General features: G+C 40.8%; 1 protein-coding gene and 1 pseudogene across 2 annotated transcripts in view; one reads left to right on the top strand and one right to left on the bottom strand.

Annotated features, from left to right (window-relative positions):
• Window positions 1-21848, top strand: part of EGFLAM (EGF like, fibronectin type III and laminin G domains) — a 170659-nt gene that overhangs the window by 88132 nt on the left and 60679 nt on the right. The gene's annotated exons all lie outside the window — the stretch shown is intronic.
• LOC125963816 (tigger transposable element-derived protein 1-like) lies at window positions 5521-20755 on the bottom strand (annotated as a pseudogene).

Genomic DNA, 21848 nt, shown 5'->3' with positions numbered 1-21848 from the left:
TCTTTACCCCATTCTACTCTACTTTTTTTCTTCCAGAAAGAAATGCCAACAACATTATAATTTGCCTATTATTCCATGGCATTCTGTTTTCCCTTGGTTGATCTTATAAATTAGCCAATCAGAACGGGACTGGTGGAGCCTCACGAACACAGGGGCACGTATGTGGCTTTGTAGTAAGACACGTATTCACCCCGTCTGGTGGTCACTTATCCTCTGGGATACAAGCTTATCTTGATCAAGAAGGATGGAACAAGTAATAAGGGAAATGAATCGTAAATAATAGAAATGGCAGAAGTCATGTGTTTTCTTTCTTTTTCCCAAAAACAAATGAAATGAAATGAAAAATCACTCATATGTGTAACCCACTCTAGGATTATATAACCTTCCCTGGGTATGGAACTTGGTCCTACACCCTAAAGCATTTAATTTCTCGTGTTCTAGCCTCATGATATAAGCAGAGAAAGAACCAGTGAGTTTTTCACTGAAGTGAAATTGGTATCCTCAGGGAAGTCCCCAGTAGAAGGTGTTCTTTTGTTCCCAGCAAAAGTCATTTTGCTCCTTTCTGCCTGAGGGCTTTTGTACCTGCTGTTTCCTCTACTTGGAACTCTCTCTCCCCAATCTTTCTATGTCCCTATGACCTCCCTCCCTTTCTTCTTTTATATCATAGCTCAGATGTCACTTCCCCAGACAGGCTCCCCTAAACTTCACACAGTGTCTCCTCAGCCCGTTCCCAGCTTTGCTATGGCCCTTTCACTGCCTGAAACTCTTTACTTATCTGTCTCCCCCCTTCAGTATAAGCTCCATACCGGAGTTGGATCGACTCATTCAAGGTTGTGCTCCTAACACCCTGTACAAAGTAGGCTCTCAATAAAATATTGATTGAGTGCATGAATGACTGAATGCGACTTCACAAGCCAAGAACCTGTGACTGCTTTGGTGGCTGGATAACTTTCTACTGCTACTGTCTGGGAAGTTTGAAGAGAAGATGTGAGGAGAAAGTTGGTCTAGAGACCCACCAGGCCAAAATTAGGTTTGCCCATTGGCAAGGTTTATAGGCAAAGTCGAGCTCCCAGAATTGCAATGAGACACAAGTAAGAACAAATTAGAGTGAAAGAGGGAGAGAAGAAGGAAGGAAGGAAGGAAGGAAGGAAGGAAAGGAGGAAGGGAGGGAAGGAGAAAGCAAACACAGGGAGTTTAAGTTCAAGGCAGTAAGGACGGAAAAGAGGCCTTTGAGAGAGATTTCAGTGATCAATAGAGTTCCATTTGCTAATAAGGAGGTTGAGGAAGGGAAAGACATTTCCCAACTCTTTCGAATCAAGCCCTTATTTTACCACTGTGTTCTTTTTTTTTTTTAAATTTTTCCATTATGAATTATGATCATTTTTATAATTGAAAAGATGATGGATCTGAAGACTTAGGAAGCTGGTTAAGGATATTATTACACTGATATTTTCCATTTTCCTATTAGCAGTAAATTTTTGAAACCCTTATTTCTTTTTGAATTTTATTTTTTTTTATACAGCAGGTCCTTATTAGTCATCAATTTTATACACATCAGTGTATACATGTCAATCCCAATTGCCCAATTCATCACACCACCACCACCCCCCACAGCCGCTTTCCCCCTTGATGTCCATAGGTTTGTTCTCTATATCTGTGTCTCAATTTCTGCCCTGCAAAACGGTTCATCTGTACCATTTTTCTAGGTTCCACATATATGCGTTAATATACGATATTTGTTTTTCTCTTTCTGACTTAATTCACTCTGTATGACAGTCTCTAGATCCATCCACATCTTTACAAATGATCCAATTTTGTTTCTTTTAATGGCTGAGGAATATTCCATTGTATATATGTACCACATCTTCTTTATCCATTCGTCTGTCGGTGGGCATTTAGGTTGCTTCCATGACCTGGCTATTGTAAATAGTGCTGCAATGAACATTGGGGTGCATGTGTCTTTTTGAATTATGGTTTTCTCTGTGTATATGCCCAGTAGTGGGATTGCTGGATCATATGGTAGTTCTATTTTTAGTTTTTTAAGGAACCTGCATACTGTTCTCCATAGTGGCTGTATCAATTTACATTCCCACCAACAGTGCAAGAGAGTTCCCTTTTCTCCACACCCTCTCCAGCATTTGTTGTTTGTAGATTTTCTGATGATGCCCATTCTAACCAGTGTGAACTGATACCTCATTGTAGTTTTGATTTGCATTTCTCTAATAATTAGTGATGTTGAGCAGCTTTTCATGTGCTTCTTGGCCATCTGTATGTCTTCTTTGGAGAAATGTCTATTTAGGTCTTCTGCCAATTTTTTGATTGGGTTGTTTGCTTTTTTAATATTGAGCTGCATGAGCGGTTTATATATTTTGGTGATGAATCCTTTGTCCATTGATTCATTTGCAAATATTTTCTCCCATTCTGAGGGTTTTCTTTTTGTCTTGTTTGTAGTTTCCTTTGCTTTGCAAAAGCTTTTACATTTCATTAGGTCCCATTTGTTTATTTTTGTTTTTATTTCCACTACTCTAGTAGGTGGATCAAAAAAGATCTTGCTGTGATTTATGTCAAAGAGTATTCTTTCTCTGTTTTCCTCTAAGAGTTTTATAGTGTCCAGGCTTACATTTAGGTCTCTAATCCATTTTGAGTTTATTTTTGTGTGTGGTGTTAGGGAGTGTTCTAATTTCATTCTTTTACATGTAGCTGTCTAGTTTTCCCAGCACCACTTATTGAAGAGACTGTCTTTTCTCCATTGTATATCTTTGCTTCCTTTGTCATAGATTAGTTGACCATAGGTGCATGGGTTTATCTCTGGGATTTCTATCCTGTTCCATTGATCTATATTTCTGTTTTTGTGCCAGTACCATATTGTCTTGATTACTGTAGCTTTGTAGTATAGTCTGAAGTCAGGGAGTCTGATTCCTCCAGCTCCGTATTTTTTCCCTCAAGACTGCTTTGACTCTTTGGGGTCTTTTGTGTCGCCATACAAATTTTAAGATTTTTTTCGTTCTAGTTCTGTAAAAAAAATGCCATTGTTAATTTGATAGGGATTACATTGAATCTGTAGATTGCTTTGGGTAGTATAGTCATTTTCACAATATTGATTCTTCCAATCCAAGAACATGGTATATCTCTCCCTCTGTTTGTATCATCTTTACTTTCTTTCATCAGTGTCTTATAGTTTTCTGCATACAGGTCTTTTGTCTCCCTAGGTAGGTTTATTCCTAGGTATTTTCTTCTTTTTGTTGCAATGGTAAATGTACTCCTGTGTTCTTTCTTGATCATTAGAATAAACTTTAACATTTCCATGCTAAGTTAGAGTACATTTTCCCTCTGGTCCTCATGAGTCTAATTATGGTCTCAGATCCTTAGAGATTGTGTAGGGAGGTGTGAGAGGTGTTTGGTTGGAGTTTGGTCTTTGACATACTCTTCTCCCCACAATCCATTTTCTTCAACAGTTTCCGAAACTTCCTCTTCTGCTGAGCTGAGACAACCCTCCTTGACCCCAATCAAACAAATTTCTACAATAAACCTGATTCCATCATGTTCTTTGCCTCCCCCACTACCCCATCCCCCTTTTCTTGTCTCTGCGGTCCTGCTTACTCAGACATTGCTCTGTTCAGCTGTTGTTGGGTGTGTATCTGTTTATGTCCTTTTGTCATACAAGTGTCCATGTGTGAATCTGACCTAGTTTTGCTCTGAGATTTGGACCCTTGTTTTAAATTGCCTGCCTCTCCAGAGACCAGCTTGGCGTGGCTGGGTCTCCTGGTTTCTCATATATGTAGCCACAAAATAGATTTCCTTTATCCCCAGTCACTAGGAAGGGCCCCTATTTGGTGGCAGTGCCCTGAAATGCCTGCAGCTGTGAGCAGAGGGGAAGCAAGTGGGGGCAGAAGGCAGTGGCATCCCTAGGGGTGGGAGGAACATTCAGGCAGGGACTGGAAGTAGCTTCTTCCAAAATCCCCGTGACTTATCATCACCCTCCTGCAGCTTCCATACAACCTGCTGCCTCCTTTGGTCCATGTCTGTGGAAAGTCCTCGGCAACCCTTGAAACCTTCTTACTGCCCCCAAACACAGTACCTTTGGACAGGGCAGAATCTGGCAGCCATGGCTGCGCCTGGAGAGCTGTCTTCTTGGACAGACACAAAGGGATAATAACCTTGTTGTGAGACCTTCTTGGAAAGTCACTTAATCTCCCTGGGCCTCAGTATCCTCATCTCTAAAATGGGCACAGTAATGTCTGAGGCAGGTGATATTTTCTACTTCTCAAGATTATTTTGAGGAAAATACATGTGAAACAAAGATTATGATGTCAGTCCACTTATCAAGATGAAGGAGAGGTTGATACTCGTTTCCTCACATAGTTACTGAAGGATGGTATAATTGACCTGGGTGACCACCAGCTGGTCTATTGCTTTTTCTTTATGACTCTGTGCCCTGAGCTGTGCTCTTGGGACTTGAAGTCATTAGAATGTTAGATTTTAGGAACCAAGGGTCAGGAGCGAAAACTTCCCTGACAGAAGTGGAAGAACAGAAGAGACCACATGAGTTAAGTCAAGTAGAATCATTAGGATGGCTTTTGGTTGGTTGGTTAGTTAGTTTTAAAAGACTGCAGATTTAGAAGACATCAGAGAATTAAAACTGCTAGGCACAATGAACTACACTAACAATATAATTTCACGTCTCTCACCGCTCAAGGACATCCTGGATTCAGGCAAAGAGAAAAACAAAACCCTGCAGAGTTATAGTACTGTACCTCTAGTTTTTGTTTGTTTGATTTTAACCTTCCAAAAACTAGACTTTTACTTAGACAGGGTCAGCAGCTTTTTCTGCGAAGTGCAAGATAGTAAATATTTTGGGACTTTTGTGTCACCTTTGCTGTTGTAGCGTGAAAGCAGCCATAGACAATAAATAATGTGTGTGACTGTGTTCCAATAAAACTTTATCAATGGACACAAAAAGTTGCATTTCATATAATTTCTACGTGTCACAAAGGATTATTCCCTTTTTAACCTTTTTCAGCTATTTAAGAATATAAAAACCCTTCTTAACTTGTATACTGTTAAAAATGATTAAAGAAGACAATTTAGGTAATACAAACAAACTTAAACATTTCATGAAGTAAGCAGTGTCCATTCTCAAAGGACCAGAGGACTGCAAAATGAGGCAGGAGGCGGGAAGCTTTTATAGGATAAAGAATGAGGAACAAGGAAGAAAAAAGCAGAAAATGAAGAGAGAAGAAGGACATGAGTACAGAGCTCAGAGTTGCCTTGGCATCTGGAGACTGGCTGACTGGATACAGGCAGATCTCGAGACACTGCTGGTTGGGTTGCAGACTATCATGGTAAAGCAAGTAATCACGATAACTCGAGTCACAGGAATCTTTTGGTTTCCCAGTGCATATAAAAGTTATGTTTACACAGTATTGTAATCTATTAAGTATGCAAAGGACATTATCTCTAAAAAAAAACAATTTAAGTACCTTAATTAAAAAATACTTTACTGTTAAAAAATGCTAGTCATCAATTTGAGCCTGCAGTGAGTTGTAATCTTTCTGCTGGTGAAGGGTCTTGCCTCGGTGTCGATGGCTGCTGACTGATCAGGCTGGTGGTGGCTGAGGCAATGTCTTAACATAAGACACAATGAAGTTTGCAGCATTGATTGACTGTTCTTTTCACGGTCGATTTCTCTGTAGCATGCAAAGCTATATGATGGCATTTTACCCACAGCAGAACTTCTTTCAAAATTGGAGTCAATCCTCTCAAACCCTGCTGCTACTTTATCAGCTAAGTTTATGTAATATTTAAAAAATTTTAAACATCTTTATTGGAGTATAATTGCTTTACAATGGTGTGCTAGTTTCTGCTGTATAACAAAGTGAATCAGCTGTACGTATCCATATATCCCCATATCTCCTCCCTCTTGCATCTCCCTCCCACCCTCCCTATCCCACCCCTCTAGGTGGTCACAAAGCACCAAGCTGATCTCCCTGTGCTATGCGGCTGCTTCCCACTAGCTATCTATTTTACATTTGGTAGTGTATATATGTCCATGTCACTCTCTCACTTTGTCCCAGCTTACCCTTCCCCCTCCCTGTGTCCTCAAGTTCATTCTCTACGTCTGCATCTTTATTCCTATCCTGCCCCTAGGTTCTTCAGAACCTTTTTTTTTTAGATTCCATATATATGTGTCAGCATATGGTATTTGTTTTTCTCTTTCTGACGTACTTTTCTCTGCATGACACACTCTGGGTCCATCCACTTCACTACAAATAACTCAATTTTGTTTCTTTTTATGGCAGAGTAATATTCCATTGTATATATGTGCCACATCTTCTTTATCCATTCATCTGCTGATTCTTTGTTGTCATTTCAACAATTTTCACAGCATCTTCATCAGGAATAGATTCCATCTCAAGAAATCACTTTCTTTGTTCATCCATAAGAAGCAGCTCCTCATCAGTTAAAGTTTTATCATGAGACTGCAGTAATTTAGCCACATCTTCAGGCTCTACATCTAATTCTAGTTCTCTTGCTAATTTTACCACTTCTGCATTTACTTCCTCCACCGAAGTCTTGAACCCCTCAAAGTCATCCATGAGGGTTGGAATCAACTTCTTCCAAACTCCTGTGAATGTGGATAGTTTGACCTCTTCCCATGAATCATGAATGTTCTTAATGACATCTAGGGTGGTGAATCTTTTCTAGAAGGTTTTCAATTTACTTTGCCCAGATCCATCAGAGAAATCACTATCTATGGCAGGTAGAGCCTCACAATATGTATTTCTTAAATAATAAAACAAGTCAAAGTAACTTTTTAATCCATGGGCTGCAGAATGAATGCTATGTTAGCAGGCATGAAACAACATTAATCTTTTTTTTTTTTATAAAGAGACAATGAAATGTATTGATTGTTAGGAATGAAATAAATAGGGAGGGAGGTGCCGCTGTGTTATGTAAATTGCCCACCACTCTATACACTGGCAGCAGCTCTCCAGTTCAGGGTTTGTGCTTGTTTGTATTCACAGATGTGCCCATATTGTGTCTTTTCTAATACTTTGTCATCCCATGACTTTGAGCTTGTAAATGGCTTCCTGTGTTCCTTAGGATGAGACGAGAACTGCTTAAAATCATGTACAAACCTGACTGGACAGACCCGCACTTATCCCCAACCCCCCAGTCCAGTTCACACTATTTTGGAAACAACATTAATCTTGTCCATCTCCATCAGAGCTCTTGGGTGACCAGGTGCATTGTCAGTGAGCAGTAATATTTTGAAAGGAATCTTTTTTTTTTTTTTTCTTCTGAGCAGTAAGTCTCAACAGTGGGCTTAAAATATTTAGTAAACCATGTTGTCAGCAGATGTGCTGTCATCTGGGCTTTGTTGTTCCATTTATAGAGCACAGGCAGAGTTGATTCAGCACAATTCTTAAGGGCCCTAGGATTTTCAGAATGATAAATGAGCATTGGCTTCAACTTCAAGTCACCAGCTGCATTAACCCCTAAAAAGAGAGTCAGCCTGCCCTTTGAAGCTTTGAAGCCAGGCATTGACTTCTCTTCTCTAGCTATGAAGCTCCTAGATGGCATCTTCTTCCAATATAAGGCTGTTTCATCCACATTGAGTATCTGTTGTTTAGTGTAGCCACCTTCATTAATGACCTGAGCTAGATCTTCTGGATAACTTGCTGCAGCTTCTATATCAACACCTGCTGCTTCACCTTGCACTTTGATGTTATGGAGACAGCTTCTTTCTGTAAACCTCATGAACTAACCTCTGCTATCTTCAGATTTTTCTTCTGCAGCTTCCTCACCTCTCAGCCTTGTTCTGGATTCGGCTTTGACCTAAGGGAATGTTGTGGCTGGTTTGATCTTCTCTCCAGACCACTAAAACTTCTCCACATCAGCAATAACACTGTTTTGCTTTATCATTTGTGTGTTCATTGGAGTAGCACTTTTAATGTCCTTCAAGAACTTTTCTTTTGATTCACAACTTGGCTGCCCGTTTGGCACAAGAGGCCTGGCTTTGGGCTTATCTCAGCTTTAGACATGGCTTTCTCACTAAGCTCAATCATTTCTAGCTTTTGATTTAAAGCGAGAGACATGTGACTCTTCCTTTCACTTGAACACTTTGAGACTATTGTAGGTTTATTAATTGGCCTAATCTCACTGTTGTGTCTCGGGAAATAGGGAGGCTGAGGGAAAGGAGAGAGATGGGGGAACAGCTGGTCAATGGAGCAGTCAGAACACACACATCTATCGATTAAGTTCACCGTCTTACATGGGCACAATTCGTGACCACCCCCCATTACAATAGTAACATCAAAGACCACTGATCACCATAACAAGTATAATAATAATGAAAAACTTTAAAAGCTTGCAAGATATGTCAAAATGTGACACAGAGATACGAAGTGAGAAAATGCTGTTGGAAAAATGGTGGCAATAGACTTGCTCGGCGCAGGGTTGCCACAAACCTTCAATTTGTAAAAAATGCAATATCTGCAAAATGCAATAAAGTGAAGCACAACAAAGCGAGGTGTGCCTGTAGGCTGTATTTTTGGTTGAGTGGAACATTTTAGGGACATGAAAGTTTTGGTTTACTGATGTGGCAACCCTGGCAGAAGCGGCTTCATCTTGGGCCTAGAAATGAATATATTTCACCAGTACAAAAACAGGTGGTCTTCCAGATTTGGCCTGTGAGATGTAGTTTGTTGACCTCTGTAGTACATTGCTGGGGCTTATCTCCCAAATTTTAGGAGATTCTCCAGGAAGTCTGGGAAATCCTCTCTTTGGTAGTAATTTTGTCAAAATTGGAAGGAATCAATTAGTGCATACTAAGGAAATTGTCCCCTTAATAGAAATCCCTGCCATTTAATTTTCACATGAATGTTCTGAAATAAATAAGAGACCTGGAGAGCCTGCAACCTAACTATATTCAGACAGGTTTGTACTGCTGTTAACAGAGAGAGAGAGAGAGAGGAGAGAGAAGAGGCATTGCTTGGTGTTACTCCAGGGGCTTGGGCTGGGCCTGTAAACTGGCGAGCTTCGTGGATTTGTAAATCTTTAGAACGTAAGATGAAAAAGCGAACAGGAAGAGGAAGAAATCATTTGGTTCACTCCTCGCCTAGACAAGTCTGCGTTTTAAATGTGCAGTTTGTGCATATGCATAATTTCAAGTGTGACTTTACACTCAGGTGCCCTCCAAGGTAACCGCTCCATTGACTTGCTGACGCCACGATGCTGGTAAAGCTGAGGAACACTCATTTGTGCAACTTTATTGGTTCTAAAGGGAGTGGTTCACTTTGCTGCTTAAATACCTGCTACCTATTAATTGCTCTTCTGAGACCTTTATACATCCTGCGTTACTATACGTTTACTTATCATCGTTGCACCGATATCTTACCGCCTCTGGTAAAAATCTTTCGTATGGATGAAAGACTAAAACAAATGATAGGAAAACGTAATTTTCTAAAGAAATGGCACTCACGGTGCTCTAGTTTCAACTGTAGCATCTCTTTGATCGGTCAGCTAGTGTTTCGCAGCCACACGGTGAATATGCTATTTATTCACTCCATCTCGATGGATTTTTAAACGTTAGCATATTGAAGTAATACACAAATAGTCTTAACTATTTTTCCTTTTGTTTCCTCCTACTTGCTTATTATTCGTTTTGTTCTCCTTCCTTTATACTCATCATTTCATGGTAATCTTTTCTGCTCTTTGGAGCACTTCTTGCTCGTCCACAATTCTCCATTGGGATTATTTCTTAGCATCTAAATCCCTGAGTCACTTAGGTGCTCTGATGAGGAAGGAGGGTGGCATTCGTGGTTTGGCACAGAGAAGGGGCTGTAGGAAATCAGCTTGACCCAGTGACAGACGTGTGGGAGGGACACCGTGCACACTGGCTGAGTCTGGTGGATCTCGTCTGATTATGCAACCACATAGGAAACAGATTTGTGCAAGTAAGAAGCAACGAAGGGAGAAGAGGTGACTTTTCTCATGATCTCAGGTGTCACCAGGCTCCCAGGGGGAGCAGGGGCTCATGCAGTTTGGTAATTTGAAGTGAGTTTAGCGAAGGGACTATTTGCAAAAGTTTGAGTAGGTGTAAGGAAACCAAGAGGGGGCAATTCAGTGTCTGGAGACAGACAGGGAGGGCAAGTGCTGCGACCTTCACACACGTGTCCCGTGACAACCACCTAGGGAGGAAGTAGGAGGACCAACACTCTGACTCTTTTCCTCCCTCCTTCACTCCCCTCCTGGGGCCTCTGGCTGGGCAGACACAGTAGGAAGCTAGACAAGTCTGTCTCCCAGGGCCCAGGGCAGAGGTGGATCAGAGGGAGGAATCTCCCATAAGAAGTAATAGGATCATCTCCCATAATAAAACGATGGTGCCTTTTGGTGGATTGCAAGAATATTGATTATCTTTGGTCTTTCGCTCTCAGAGAGCACAGATCTTATCTCGTTCATCTTTGCCTATTTAGCTTTGTTGACTGAAAAAAAAATGTACAACGTGAGAGTTATGAGTTAAGTTTTATTTGGGGCAAAGTGAGGACTATAGCCTGGGAGACAGCATTTCAGATAACTCTGAGAAACTGCTCCAAAGAGGTAAGCGGGGGAGGTCAGTATACATGTGATTCTGGTGAAGGGGGAGTACATGCAGTCAAGCGCGTACTTTTTGCAGAAGGCTACTGCTAACCTCATGAAGGCTACTGCTGGTCACGAGGAGCAGACGTCACCTTGAAGGGTTTTCGTGCTTTTCTAGATACGAGGAGATGCAAGAATGGGGCACATCAAATTTTCTCCTGAGAATATCTAACTAACTGAAGGCCTTTTCTGCCAGGTTTTCCCGGAGCACAGAGTGCCTCATTCCTGATCTCCAGCCTGAACTCCTTTCAGGAGTTGTTGAAGGTCAGAGGCTGCAGCGGCTCGTGATTTAATCCTCGTAGAGGTAGATGGCAAGTGCCAATTCGTAGCTGGCAACTTATTTCCTTGAACATAGGAGATGATGAGGTCTCACAGCTAATATTCGTTTACTGAGGGTTTGTAAACTCATGGAGCTGGAAAGGACCACAATTCAACACATGAGGGAACTGAGGCCCAGAACACCCCGGCAGCCCTCTCAAGGTCACTCGGTGGAAGATCCTGGACAAGAACCCAGTTTGGTGATCACTTTGTTTTCAACTTGATTCCTAATGTTAGTGGGATTCCTATTTTCTAAAGAATCAGTTTCTCAAGTTATTTTATGATATCTCCGTTTCCTCTTTCAAACAAATATTTCATGCCCACTCTGTGCCAGGTACTGTTTCAGATGCTGGGGATTCAGCCGTGAACAAAGCAGACAAAAGGAATCCCTGACCTCACAGACCTTACGTTCTAGTCAGGGCAGACGGAAGGTGAACAGATAACGTTAAACATGTAAATAGTGTGTCAGGTGGTGAAAGGGCCGTGGAGAATAACGAAACAAGGAAGGGGATGGGCAGTCAGAGAAAGCCTCCTGAGAAGGTGACATCTGAGTAAGGACGGGGTGATAAACCTGGATCGATAGATCTATCATCTGTCCATCCACCCGGGGGGAGAGCTCTCCAGCTAAACGCTGAGGCCTCGTTACAGGAGCATCCCGGGCTGTTCACAGAAGAGCAGGGCTGCCTGTGTGGCTGGGTTAGGGGGATGTGAGGTAGAAGATGAGGTCAGAGAGGGAGGTCACAGTCGGTGGAGGCTGATTAGGACCTTGGAGGCCAGTGGAGGCCATTGGACTTTGCTTTTTCTCGGAAAGAGATGGGAAGACTGGGAGAGTTGGGAGGCAGGATGGGCTTGACCAGAGGGGCAAAAAGACCTTACTTAGGTTTCAACAAAATCACTCCTCACTGGTATGTGAAAGAAGGACTGTAGCTGGGCAAAGGCAAGAGCAGGGAGACTGATTAATGAAACCTCTGCAATAATCCCAAAGCAGAAATAGCTTTTTTGTTGTCTCTAGATAGTAAAAGTAAACCATACTTATTATTAGAAAAAAAAAAAAGAACAACATATAAAATGCAAAACAAAAAAAAATCAAGATGAAAATTATCTCTAATCTCAGCATCCAAACATAACCACTATTAACATTTTGGTATATCATCATCCAGAATTTTTAAAACTCCAGTATGAGATCATAGAACATATACTTTTTCTGTATAACAAAATACTGTATACATCTTTAAACATAGATTAATATAGATCTACATCATTAATGTTAGTGACCACAGTATATATCATTGTAAATCTCTACCATTTATTTAACTAATTTTTTATTGATGGGCTTTTACATTGTTTCACTATTATATACAAAACTGGGCCACTTGATGGTTCCCTTACTTACCTTTTGGCTTGTCCAAGTTTGCATTTACCCCTTTGATATCTCTGTGAAGGAGGGCGGGTCAGGACTTTTAGTTGTCTCTCCCTAATGTTTATCCACGGGTAGACCAATGTGTGCAGCCAAGTTGCACTACGGATGGCATTTGAAGCCCAACTCTCTTCCTGCTATTCTAACCATTATTAAATGTTTTGATAGTATCCGTACTAAAGCGTGGTGTTCATACACACTTTTGAGACAAAATCTTAAAGAAGAATCACCTGCCGTAAGGATGAAACTATCTAGTTTTGAAGCTTAGGTCTCATATTGGAGGTTTTGGTGGTTCCAGCTTCCCCTTCCCACCTGCATGGAGAGTCATTAGTGTTGCCATCTAACTCCAACCGTACCATTTACCATATTTTAAAAGGTAAATGTATGTCCACTTTGGCCCAGTGAAATGTTTCTCCCATCAGTAGTCTTGATCACGTCGTCATGGTGGGATTCCAGAGACCCACAGATTCTGAGGATCACAAGCAGTAGGGAATGACCAACTGCTCCTCGGGAGGAAGGACGAAGACGGATCCCCAGGTGATGGTAGTTCACAAGTCACCCAGCAGATGGCGATAGTTCACAGACTTTCAGAGCCCGAAGAGCCCTTTAGAATCAGTTTGGAGTCCCTTGTGGTGGTTGAGATGAGGACAAAACAGAGAGGTTCCATTATGTTGCCTCAGACGACTGACTTCTTCCGTGGTTAACTAGTCCCACCGAAATGGGGGAGGGCAGCTAATTTTAGATTTTAGTTCTTGCGATGGAAAGAAAAGTTCACAGGCAGAAACTGAAGTCGCTTCAGTGATCTGAGACGTTTATAATATCTTACTTCTAATCAGTGCTGAGCCCTAATGGTAAAAATAACTGATACAATAAATTTATCTCTAAAATAAAATGAAATAAAGGGCTGCGAAATTCAGAAAGAATTTAAACAATGAAAAACAGAAGAGTGAGAGAGAAGAAAAACTGCAAATGACTGGAAGTTAAGTCGGGCCAAATTTTTGATTGTTTTTGCATCAGATATCACCACTGGTAATTATTTACATTAATCTGGAAAATGTTTTGGTGATGCTCAAGAAAGTAAAGAATTTAGTTTCTGAGTCTACAGTGATTATTTCTCTTGTTTAAACATTCATTTGCCAATTCATTTTTTTAAATAAATGTATTTATTTATTTATTTTTAATTTTGGGTCTTTGTTGCTGCATGTGGGCTTTCCCTAGTTGAGGTGAGCGGGGGCTACTCTTTGTTGCCGTGCTGTGGGCTTCTCATTGCTGTGGCTTCTCTTGTTGTGGAGCAGGGGCTCTAGGCACGCGGGCTTCAGTAGTTGTGGCAGGTGGCCTCAGTAGTTGTGGCTCGCAGGCTCTAGAGCTCAGGCTCAGTAGTTGTGGTGCACGGGCTTAGTTGCTCCGCGGCATGTGGGATCTTCCCGGACCAGGGCTCGAACCCGTGTCCCCTACGTTGGTAGGTGGATTCTTAACTACTGTGCCACCAGGGAATTCCTGCCAATTCATTTTTTAAAATGTGTATTTAATACCAATGATATGCCAGGCAGTTTCTGGGTGCTGGGTTCTTAGCAGTAAGTAAGATAGACAGTCTCTGCCTTCATGGAGCTTATATGTGGGAGAATCAGTCTCAGTAAATAAGTAGATAATAAAATAAATACTTACTACATTATCCTACATAAATAATATACCTTTAATGTTAAGTGTTAAGAGGAAAAGAGATGGGGTGAGAGGGCATAGAGGATGCAGGAGCTGCTGTTTGGAATAGGTTACCAAGGAAGCCTTCTCTTAAAAAGAGGTTTGAGCAGAGTCCCTCCTTGTGGGGGGGAGCAGCAAGTGCAAAGGTCCTGCGGTGAGAGCAGCCTTGGGATATTCTACAAACAGTAAGGAATATGGTAAGTGAGACGAATGTTAGGAAATGAGGTCAGAAAGGTAGCCAGAGGCCAGGGGTCAGATCATGTCCAGTTTTGTAGGTTCTGGTGAGGACTTTGGATTTTATTCCAAGTTAGTTGCAAAGATCTTGAAGTGTTTCGAGCAGCAGAATGATCTGATCTGATCTACATTTTGAACATGATCACTATGGCTATGGTGTGTGGACCCCAGCAGAGAGGAAGGGAGATGAATAGAGAGGCAATATATTGTTCGAAGGAGAATATATATGAAAAGAAAAGGTAGAGAGCCAAACCAAAATCATGGAGTTTTGGAACCAGCAGGTTGTTTAAGGACCTAGCCAAACTTCCACAATTTTCTGATAAGGAGCTGAGCTATCACCAGATTATATGACTAGTTCTAGGTCACAGTTAGTTGCCGTGAGTGTTAGATTCACAGGACTCTCTGTCCAGGATTCCTGGCATTTCCTACCCTCCTTTCTGTGCAGAGACACCACTTGCCTGCGTGGTTGGGCCCTTCCGTGTAAGAGCAGTGCCACTTCTTACCATCTGATGCTTAATTTCTCACCCATCTTCTGGATGCCTGTAGCTCCTTTTTAGAGCAGGGGGACTGTTGTCTCCATGGTCCCAGGTGCAGACATTGCACGTGAGTTTTCTGAGACGCTTCTTCCGTTGCAAGGCTTTATGTCTTTCAGCCAGAAGTGCTGGGATTCCTTCTCTTCTCTTGGTGCTTCCAAGAACACCTTCTGACCCTGAACACATTCTGGGTCCTGCTGCACACCCCCCAGTGGAAATCCTGTGCTTAGACCGTTAGCATTCTGTGCAGTCAGACCGTGGTCTACAGGGACCTTGTTGTAAACCTGATGGAGATTAAGAATCTGTAGGGAGATCTTCTGTTGCAATGGGCTATTATTTGGGGCACCATAGGGTATAGTTCTCAACTGAGGGTGATTTTGCCCCCTACAGGGCTCTTGGCAGCCCCTGGAGGCATGTTTGGCTGTCTCAGCTGGGGGGAAGGTGCTCCTGGCATCTTGCGGGGAAAGGCCAGGGATGCTGCGAAACAGCCGACAACACACAGAACCCCACCGTCACAACGCGCACACACACACACCAGAAAGTGATCCAGCCCCATATGTCAGTAGTGCCGAGGCTGAGAAATCCTATTACAAGACAAAAATAAAATTAGAAAATCTAAGCCTTGCTCAAAATAAAATGGCAATCAGGCTGGAAAATTAACTGACATTCAAAAAATCAACTCCAGTGAAGACTTTTTCTCAAACTTTTTTGGACTGCAGCACACAATAAGAATATACAATTTGTACTGCAGCCCAGAGCACACAAACATATCTAGAAATACATGTGTGTATGTGCAGATGTCTCATCGAACAATACTCACCGATGCTAAATTCAGAGCTTTATATTTTCATCCATTTGGTTCCATTTTTGAAAACTGTGGTCAGGCCCCAGGGAGTTATTTTTACTCGCCACTAATGGGTTTAAAATGTGCAGCTAGAATAATACTGAATCAGATATATAAGGAACTTGAATAGTTTCATATAAATGACATATCAGCACTGAACGGCATGGAGTGAGGGTGGATTCTGTATAGAAGCCCCCAAAAGGATCAGCCACTAATTCCACAAATAGTTATTTTTACCACACCCTTGTCAGAGTTGAGCCAGTCCTTGTTTTCCAGGGTTCAGGATCCAATCCAGTGAACAGACACGTGGCGTGCGCGATACGGAGGTGCTCTGCACGTGGGGAAGGGGAGCGATTGATTTTGTGGGTGTGGGAACTGAGAGGTGGGTTGGCAAAGATTCCACAGTGAGGTCACACTGGGCATGGCTGGGAAGAATCGAGTGGGATTTCTCCAAAGGGACAGAGGAATAGGAACAGGAGAATCCAGGCAGAAGGATTTCTGGGTTGAGTGATGAGGGAGATCTTCAAGGGTATGAAGGAGGCCAAAAGATACAGGGGTGCAGAGGGAGGAGGTAGAACCTCCCCTGCACCCCGTGTTGGGTAATGTAAAACCAGCTTCATTAGCGTGTTGCTCTCCTGCCCCTCCTTGTTTGCAGGCTAAAGGCCACACTCCTTAGCTCAACGTTCAGTATCTTCCATGGTCTAGCCCCAGCCAACCTCTCTCCCTTACCGCTCTTGACTTCACAGCATGAGGCCTCCATCCCGGAAGATGGATCCCAGCTACACCCGCTGTGCCCAGGAGGCTGCCTGCTCTGTCACTTCCTTCTCTTCCCTTGCTCAGCAGATTCTAGGTGGTATCTTCTCAAGGTGTAGGTTTCAAAACTCTGCAGAAATTCTTCCCTTAGAAAGCGACCCATGGCAATTCCACTGGATAATTCCATTCAGTGAATTCTCAGCGTTGGCATTTCATGATTTTCTGTCTCATGGAGAAAAGTTTGTGAGCCTTCAGTGCTTGGAAACTCTCAGGGCACCCCGGCTCCACCTCGACTCTCTGTGCCTTGGTTTTATCAATATGCCACGATGTCTACTGACAATGAGAACAGATTACTCTTGTTTTCATTCATTTTGAAAAGGTTTCTTGGGCACAACTAATCTCATGACCCAGAGAGAGGCTGGCTTGCTTCTGTCACAGGCTCTTTATGGAGTTTTCGATTAATTGTTGGGCAGGATTGTGGGTCGGATTGAGGATCAAAGTCAGACTGCCTTCCCTGATTCAAGACTGGCTCTGCTCCCATGACAATATTGACAAAGTAGGAGTTGTTTTCATCATGATGGGACCTCCCCAGCTTAGTTATCACCAACAGTCTTGTCCACAATATGGCTGTCTTCTGGGGCCATGCAGGCTTTGGGAATGTGAGTTTACTCAAGATATTGGAATGTATTTTTTTTCTTCCAGTTTTATTGAGATATAATTGACATACAACACTGTGTAAGTTTAAGGTGTGAGGCATAATGATTTGCCTCACATACCTCGTGAAAAGATTATCACAGTAAGTTTAGTGAACATCTATCATCTCATACAGACACAAAATATAAATTTAAAAAAATAGAAAAAATTTTGTTTGTGATGAGAACTCAGGACTTAACTCTCTTACTAACTTTCACATATGACATCCAGCAGTGTTCATTAGATTTATCATGTTGTCCATCACACCCCTCGTACTTATTTATCTTATTTGTACAAACTGGAAGTTTGTACACTTTGATTGCCTTTATCCAGGTCCCCCTCCCTCAGTCCCCACCTCTGTTAACACAATTCTGATCTCTTTTTCTATGAGTTTGTTTGTTTGTGTTTGAACTGAAATTGACCTACAATACTATGTTAGTTCCTCACACACCATAGGGACTCGACACACGTCTAGTTATGATGTGTCACCATACAAAAATGTTACCTGACCTAGAAGGTATTATGCTAAATGAAATACGTCAGACAGAGAAAAACAGTTACTGTCTGCCTTACATGCAGAATCTAAAAATCAAAAACAAACGAACAAACATAACAAAACAGAGTTGCAGATACAGAGAACACACAAGTGGTTGCCAGAGGGGAGGGGAAGCGGGGGGCAAAGAAACAGGTAAGAGAGGTGAAGAGGTACAAACGTCCATTTGCAGAATGAATGAGTCACAGGTATGAGATGTACAGTGAATGTTTTTTGTTTTTTGTTTTTTTTTGTGGTACGCGGGCCCCTCACTGTTGTGGCCTGTCCCCACTGCGGAGCACAGGCTCCGGACGCGCAGGCTCAGCGGCCATGGCTCACGGGCCCAGCCGCTCTGCGGCACGTGGGATCCTCCCGGACTGGGGCACGAACCTGTGTCCCCTGCATCGGCAGGCGGACTCTCAACCACTGCGCCACCAGGGAAGCCCCAGTGAATGTATTTTTAAGTCATTTGTATTTCACCCATGCACAATACCACTTTGAGGAAATTTACGCACATGCACACACACACTGTCTCACACACACACTCATTCACACACACACACACACACTGACACACACGCACTCACACACCTTAATTAAAAAGAAATATGATAAGATGATCAGAAACCAGATAGAGGTAGGTAACATAATTGTATGAGATGAGACAGTTAAGTCCTGGATGTCACTAAACGCCAAACTTCCTATTAGCAAAAACAAGAAAGAAATCAAGGTCTTATAGAACTCTCAATGTCTGACCAAAGGATGCAAACTGGTTTTTCAGTGAAAAAAATTTTTTTTTCTGGTTACAGTTACAGGAAGAAATTACCAAAGAAATCATTATATAAAGAATATTGAGCATTATAGTGAATACTGACTGTAATGGTGGTTTTAATAGTGGTTTAATGATCAGGAAATGTCTATGGGAATGATCAAACTTGACAGAAAGAAAACCCTTCAAAAATTAGACGCAGGGATAATATGTCCCTTAGAATTATTCAGTAAATTCCTTGACTATATTTTGAAGACCAACACCTAACATACATTCTGGTATTGAATACCAGAGATTTTTTTTAACTGGAGTTCAAAAGGATATTTCAAAAGTATCTTAATTCTTTTTCTTTCGTTTATTATTTTAGTATGGTGGTAAAATATACATAACGTAAAATTGACCGTTTTCACCATCTATAGTGTCCAGTTTGGTGGCATTAAGTTCATTTACAATGTTCACAACTGTCACCATCATCTACCCCTTGAACTTTTCCCATCACCTCAGACAGAAACTCTGTCCATTAAGCAATGTAATAATTCTCCATTCCTTCCTCTCCCCAGCACCTGGTCCAAATTATTTTGTCTTTTTTTATTGAAGTATAGTTGATGTACAATATTATATAAGTTTCAGGTATACAACACAGTGATTCACAATTTTTAAAGGTTATGTTCCATTTATAGTTATTATAAAATATTGGCTATATTCCTTGGGTTGTACAATATATCCATGTAGCTTATTTATTTTATACATAATAGTTTGTACCTCTTAACCTCCTACCTCTGTCTTGCTCCTCCCCCCTTTCCTCTCCCTACTAGAGAAAGACAAATACTGTATGATATCATTTATATGTGGAATCTAAAAAATAAAACAAACTAGTGAATATAACAAAAAAGAAATAGGCTTACAGATATAGAGAACAAACTAGTGGTTATCAAAAGTATCTTAATTCTTTTTAGTTCAGACACACTCTCTCTGAAGATAGTAGAACTTCCTTTGCCTTCCTAATTTGTCTTTACTAAACCAGAAACAATCTGGATAAATCACCTCCTGTACTATGTATTTCAGCATCAAGTATTTCTTTACTTGCCCAACTGCTTGTCTACACAGAAATCACCATCTTGACTCCTGAAGTTTTTCTTTATCCTGTCGAAATTTTGCCAGTTTATGTCTAGGTGTAGATCTTATTTCAGTGGAAATATTAGCCCTTTCAAAATATATTCTCTTGCTTTTTTTCCAGCTCAGGCAAGTTATATTTTTATGTTTTTGATTCTCATTTCTGTTCCCATTATTCTGGTAAATACCAAAGAAACACCCATAATCCCTCAGTTTGGACCTTGTGCTCTATATCCACATCCATATCTATTATTTTCTCTCATATATTTTTTAATCTCTTTGACATTTTTCTCAGCATTCTGGGGTAATTCCTCAGGTTCATCTGAAAATCACTGGTTCAAGTTTCTCCAGTATCAGTTTTGTTCCTTATTATCTTAGGTGTGGATTTTCAATCTCCTAATAAAATTCAGGCTTTGTTACATTGCTTTCTTTTTATTATGGACAGTTTCAAGCAGAGTGAAAAATATCAGGAATCCTTTGGATCCATGACTTCCCTGGTGGTCCACTGGCTAAGACTCCATGCTCCCAATGCAGGTTCGATCCCTGCTCAGGGAACTAGATCCCACATGCATGCTGCAACTAAAGATTCCACATGCTGCAATTAATGATCCCGCATGCCGCAATGAAGATCCCGAGTGCCACAACTCGGGGCACCGGCAAAGCTTTCTTGCCGAATCTTAACAGTTGCCATATTTTCTTCAGTGTTGCCAAACAAACAAAAATTACAGATATTGGGGCAGCCCCTGTGTACCCCTCCCCACACCATTCTTCTCCCTTCTTTCTGAGAGGTATTTGTATTTAGAGTTTATGATTTCCCTACATTTTAATCATTATATGTAACATGTATATATATATATATATATATATATTTATTTACAAACAACGTGGTATTGTTTTGATTGTTTTTACATTTCTTATAAATGCAATGACATGGCAAGTATCCTTTTGTGACTGATTTTTTTTCCACTGCATTGTGTTTTTGCAAATTAAATTGTAAAGTTCTACTTCATGCAGTGTCACTGCTGTATAGTGACACTGGTGTATAAATATACCATAGTTTATCCATCAATTATTTTGATGTTGGACCTTTAAATTGTTCCAGTTTTTGGCCATTACAATGTTGCAATGAACAATCTCATATATGTTTCCTTGAGTATGTGCTTACAAATGGAATTGCTAGGTTGTAGTGCATGCATATCTTCAGCTCCATCGCCTTTGAGAAATTTGTTCCTCAAAGTGATTGTAGCTATCTTCACTCCCCCTGGAAGTGTGTTCAAAACTTCTTGCTGTATGTCCTTGCTGACACTTGGTATTAGTCAGACTTTTACACATGGTCAGTCTGATGGATATAAAATATGTCATTATTGCTTTGATTTGCACTTCTCTATTGTTAGTGAAGTTAAACATAATTTTATAACTATTAATCATCTTATGACTTTTTATATGTTTTGCCTATTTTTATTGGAATAAACATGTACTTAATTATATACATAGTGTACATTTACATATAAATAAATATTAATGAGCATTGATATATGTAGAGTTAAATTCTAATCCTTAGCCAATAATGTGTTGCAAATATCTTCTTCTAGTCTGACTTATCCTTCACTTCACTTATTATATCAAGTATTGAATAGAAGTATTTTTTAATGTAGTTAAATATCTCAATTTTCTTTATACTTTATGGTTTCTGTGTGTTTTTTTAAAAACTACTTCCTTTCCCCAAGGTCATTAAGCAAAATCTTCTGTTTTATTCTAAAATTTTGAAAATTCTGCTTTTCATATTTAAAATCTTAATGTATCTAGGATTTAGTTTTAGGTATGGAGAAGTAGGAGGCTAATTTAATATTTTTTCCCATACAGACAACCACTTGCCCCAGCACCAATTATTGAATTATTCATCTTTTCTCCTGTTGATTTGCAACAGCATCTTTCTGATGTATCAGATCTCCATACATCTGTGAATCTGTTCCTGAGTTCTATAGTCTATTTCTTTATCAGTACCACACTGACTTCCCTGGAGGTCCAGTGGTTAAGACTCCATGCTTCCACTGCAGGGTACATGGGTTCGATCCCTGGTCAGGGAACTATGATCCTGCATGCCACACAGTGTAGCCAAATAAATAAATAAAATAAAATAAAATAGGATACCACACTGTCTTAGTTTCTACAACTTTATAAAGTCATGATATCTGGTAAGTAATTCTACTGCACTTTGTTCTTCAAAATTGTCTGCTCTTGACCCTTTGCTCTTCAATATAAGTTTTAGAATCAGTTTTCCAATACGGTGAAAAACCCTGAAG

This window comes from Orcinus orca, chromosome 3, assembly GCF_937001465.1.
Source record: "Orcinus orca chromosome 3, mOrcOrc1.1, whole genome shotgun sequence".
Lineage (NCBI taxonomy): Eukaryota > Metazoa > Chordata > Mammalia > Artiodactyla > Delphinidae > Orcinus > Orcinus orca.
This window is presented reverse-complemented; position numbering and strand designations above follow the sequence as displayed.